Below are 5,000 nucleotides of genomic sequence, written 5' to 3'. Positions count from 1 at the left end.
CTGAAGGCTTAATAGTCCCATTTTAGTTGGGTTGGTGGCCTCTTTAGGCTTGTAAATAAAGGTTGTGTCATGTGGACACGTTCGAGAGCTTTTCGGTCTGTAATGGACCATTTTACCCTTTGTTGTGCCACTATTCAGAGCTTGTAAAGTCTGTTTGTAATTTGCATTGTCTATGAAGTGTTTTTCGGACATGTTTGCTTGTGGATCCTGATTGAGGCGTTCTTTTTAACCCGTTCTCTCTTTTGTTGGTCCTAAGGGACAATGGGAGGCTTCGGGGAGGCTGACCTTTGCGGACGGACGCGCGAGGGTGCCGCACGCCTTAGGCAAAACCAGCTAAGGTCGTGACATTGTGGTATCAGAGCGGGACAAGCACTCATAGAAACACTTGACATGCAAACGTGGGGGACCTAGCGGGGCTGCGTTGAGGGCAGTCAGCACACGCGCGACCGTTTGAGGGAAAACGGGCATGGAGATGTAGGGAAAAGAGTCGCTCAGAGGAGCGGGCATCTGAGATTGGCATTCAGAGGAATGGCCAACCCTTCGCGCAAGAGGCACCACGAGAACAGGCAAGCTTGGAAGAATTTGGAGCGCACAAAGGTTGGGATGGCTGAGTTTGAGCTACGGCTCAACGTTGACAACTTTACTTGATGGTGCTCAAGGCAAGCGAGGCGCTTGGCAAAGGACGAGACCATGCAAAGTGGAATGAGTTGCTCAGCGACCGAAAGAGTTGTGCAAAGCTCACAGAGGTGAGGGGAATTGCTAACTCGAAGAATTCGGTACTCATGCATGGGCTTGTATGCGGACGATGGATTGTTCGTGGCCATCCTAAGGCGGTCGAGACTCGGCGCCATGGAGCATTGAAACTTTCTCTTCGACATGCGAAGGATACGTCCGGAGGAGGCTGAAGTGTGCAACGAGTTCAGCATGTTGCTAGGCCTTGAGGGGTGCAGCGGTGGCTGTATTGACGTGGAGGCGCAATCTAGTAAGTGCGTTTGCAAGAGGCAGAACAATGCACAGTTTGTTCAGCAGATCGGAGTAGTCCAAGGGGATGGTGGTCTCCGAAACGAAGAGAGATGTTGCTCCAACGGGACAGTTATCCAGGAGGGATAAGTCTCAGCTCTCCAGAGGGAGAATCATGTGAGACGGACTTCACATGTTGAGGAGGAGTACCTCACAAACAACAACTCCACGAAGCTCGATGGACTGAGCAAGCGGCGAGGAGTCGTCGCATGATCTCGCTTGAGAGAATGCATTGGTGGATGCATTGCGAGATCAAGTGGGGGAGCGACCCAAAGCAACTCAAATGGAGGCACACTTGGAGTCGATATGGAGATCGGACTCAAGGGAGGGCTGACCCGTGGAATGGTGGGCGCGAGGGCCACCATCGACTCAATGCAGAAACGAGGAGCGGAGCAACTTGGGTGTAACTTGGCGAAGTACCCAAGCCGCATGAAGGGAGCCAGCATAGAAGTTGGAACATGGAGCAGAGGCACAGCGCTTTCCCTAGACAGAGGTCAAGGACATGAACTCTTGCAGAGGAAGGAGTAGAATCATGCTATTCCCTGGGTCCTTCATTCTGACAGAGCGGACTCATCTTGCATGGTGCCAAAGACGAAGGGAGCTTCGGGGCACATGCACCTTATCTCGGAGGAGCATTCGATGGAGGAACTAAGGCGACTCAATTTGCGGAGGCGAAGTTGGGTACAGAAGGCCTTAGCACGGGGCAAGAGGACGCAGAGGCGGGTACTCTTGAAGAATATGCCACAGTGTTGCCATTTGAGTTGCTATGAAGGAAGCAGTGTGCAGCGGAGATTGTGCTGGTAGGGGCAGAGGCCCAGGATCTAGGCAATGGTGCACAAATTACAGCGAAGTCGGTGGACTTCGGGAGCTACTAGGCGACGGACTGTCCTAGAGCGGTGCTTCATCTAGGTGTGACCCAAGAGTGGGTGGATGAAGGTCGATTGCCAAAGGAGCGAACAAAATCGAAGGTGGAGGAGACCCTGCGATGTATTGGCAGAGGCCACACATGGAGGGTTCACAATTCGAGTTTATTCCACAAGGATCAGAATGCAATGGAGATGTCACCAGGAGGCGACATGGTGCAGCGGATCGTGGTGGAACAGTTCGTGGCAATGCGACACACACGACACGTCCCGTGAGGGATGAGATCATATGGAGGTATGATCGGGAGCTACTGGGAGCTCCGCTTTGGTGAACAACACGACGGCAAGAAGGGCTATGGATTCAAGGAGTGAAGGCCATGGTACCGCAGAGGCGGGTCTTCCGGGCGTGCACCGAATTTTGCATCGGATGAAAACCTTGGTCATCAGCATATGGGGGCTGGGTTCCACCAAGGGAAAAGTTCGAATGCAAGTACCAGTGAGTCCCATGAGAGGGACTTGATCATGCAGAGGTATGATCGAAGCAGCTGGAGAGTTGGACTGCTCCAGAGCTCATATTCGCTTAAGGGAGCCCGACAAGTCAGAGGACAAGGTCGAGTAAGCGAACGTTGCTACCAAGGAAGCTAAGGAGAACAGAATCGGTGCAAACCCTACAATGTGATGGCAGAGGCCATGCATGGGAGTTGCAGTCTGTCTTTCCATCGACCAAACGGACTGCTTGGAAGAACACAGTGGTGTTGAAGCAGGGGGTCGAAAGGGGCGAGGAAGCGACGATGAGTCCAGAGGGACTTAGCTACCCAAAATCAAGCATCAGTTAGAATGGAGGTGGACTCAGAGGAGTGCCACGGAGACATCTCTATTGATTGTGAAGGAAAGGGATACAGAGGCGAGGCGACGGATAGTAGGGCCATGGGCATGGCAGCGCCATGGTACCGCAGAGGCGGGACTTCCGTGCAAGTCATTGATCCCTTGCTCTCACGGAGGGAGAGCGCTTGGTCGTGAAAGGGGCCGAGGAGGTGGAGCATGCAGAGGCAATCTCCAAGTACCGAGACAAGGCTGAAGGGCAGAGGCCAAGAAACTTCGTAAGACCGGTGTCAACAAGTTTCTCATCAAGATAGCCGTAAGTGAAGGACTTCGGGTCATGCAAGAGTGCATGACCAAGGAACGAAGCAGGCAGTATGCGGTGCTGTACCTTTGCTACTCAGTGGAGTAGGCGGCAGGGTTGATGGAGAAGACGGTACAATCCCAAAGGCGACCTCATCTATCAGAGAATTACTCCAAGTTGGGGTGAAAACTTCCCGCATTCCAGAAGTTCGATGGCATTGAGAAGGTGAATCACAGTAGCCAACTCAACGCAAGGAGTGCAAACACTTCAAGTGCTTCAGAAGTGTGAGCAAAGAGCAGGCGAAGGCCAGTAACCAGCTCGATGCATGAAGTACAACCTCGAGGAGGCGGGCGAAGTCAAGTAACCTTTGCCTTCTCAACTCTTAAGAGAATGGGCGAAACCGAGTACCCCAGTTCTCTTATCTATCCAGCAGAGGAGCTCTGCGCAAGTTCAAAGACCCTTCGAAGATAATGGAAGACAATAGTTGTCAAATCCTCACCAACGGTGATCAGTGCTACTGAGAGTAGATTGTCCGCTTCATTTCCCAACGAAATGCCAATCGAAAGCGGAAGTGATGCGAACCTACTTGGATGTGACAACTAACTGAAAGAAGAGTCAATGAGCAGATTTTGTAGAGGAAGGACCCAAAACTTCTGAAGTTTGCGAGGCGATGCTCGTTAAAGCTCCAACAAGCATCCACCCAGTTCAAGCAGCATGTGGAAATTTTGAGAGACTGGCGCAGAAAAGATGGTCTTTTCCTTCATTTGGTGGATCCGCAAGAATCGACAAGGATCAACACAACTCAGCCAACCCCACACCAGAGTCAGAGTCATTGGCGAGTTGAAGCAGCATGGCGGATCAAAGGTTCGACTACTCAGAAACAGCAGCGGAGAGCAGCTGGGAGCCAGGAGGCGCATTGCAGCTGGAGCGGAAGATTGAAGACTCAACAAAGGCGAAGAGTTGCAGTGTTCACAAAGGCTTCGACGAGGACGTCGAAGGGATAAGTGGGGGAGAATGTAACGGACAAACTTCTAAACAAGATGTTGGATGTAATGCTTATGTCTGTCCGTTGTCTTTTGGCATGTTCATGCCTTGTACAGAATGTAAAGGGGCGGCTGAAGGCTTAATAGTCCCATTTTAGTTGGGTTGGTGGCCTCTTTAGGCTTGTAAATAAAGGTTGTGTCATGTGGACACGTTCGAGAGCTTTTCGGTCTGTAATGGACCATTTTACCCTTTGTTGTGCCACTATTCAGAGCTTGTAAAGTCTGTTTGTAATTTGCATTGTCTATGAAGTGTTTTTCGGACATGTTTGCTTGTGGATCCCGATTGAGGCGTTCTTTTTAACCCGTTCTCTCTTTTGTTGGTCCTAAGGGACAATGGGAGGCTTCGGGGAGGCTGACCTTTGCGGACGGACGCGCGAGGGTGCCGCACGCCTTAGGCAAAACCAGCTAAGGTCGTGACAGCGCGGTGACCGTCGTGAGCGGAGCAAAATGTCAGCCATCTCAGCACCCTGGAACCCCCCGGGTGGCACAGGGCTGGATAGGGCTTTCGTATAGCAGGGACGGTGCTGCCTCTCGCTTCGCTCGCTGTTCGCCGCTCGCCGCTCGCTCGCGCAGCCAAAAATGGCCAGTTTTGGCCCGTTTTGGCCAGTTTTTGGCCTGTTTTTGCGTTGCGCGACGACCATCGAGAGCGGAGCAAAATGTCAGCCATCTCAGCACCCTGGAACCCCCCGGGTGGCACAGGGCTGGATGGGGCTTTCGTATAGCAGGGAAGGTGCTGCCTCTCGCTTCGCTCGCTGTCCGCCGCTCGCCGCTCGCTCGCCCAGCCAAAAATGGCCAGTTTTGGCCCGTTTTTGGGCCGTTTTGGCCTGTTTTTGGGCTGTTTTTGCGTCGCGCGGTGACCGTCGTGAGCGGAGCAAAATGTCAGCCATCTCAGCACCCTAGAACCCCCCGGGTGGCACAGGGCTGGATGGGGCTTTCGTATAGCAGGGACGG

The sequence above is a fragment of the Musa acuminata genome, unplaced genomic scaffold, assembly GCF_036884655.1.
Source record: "Musa acuminata AAA Group cultivar baxijiao unplaced genomic scaffold, Cavendish_Baxijiao_AAA HiC_scaffold_1136, whole genome shotgun sequence".
In the NCBI taxonomy this organism is placed as follows: domain Eukaryota; kingdom Viridiplantae; phylum Streptophyta; class Magnoliopsida; order Zingiberales; family Musaceae; genus Musa; species Musa acuminata.
This window is presented reverse-complemented; position numbering follows the sequence as displayed.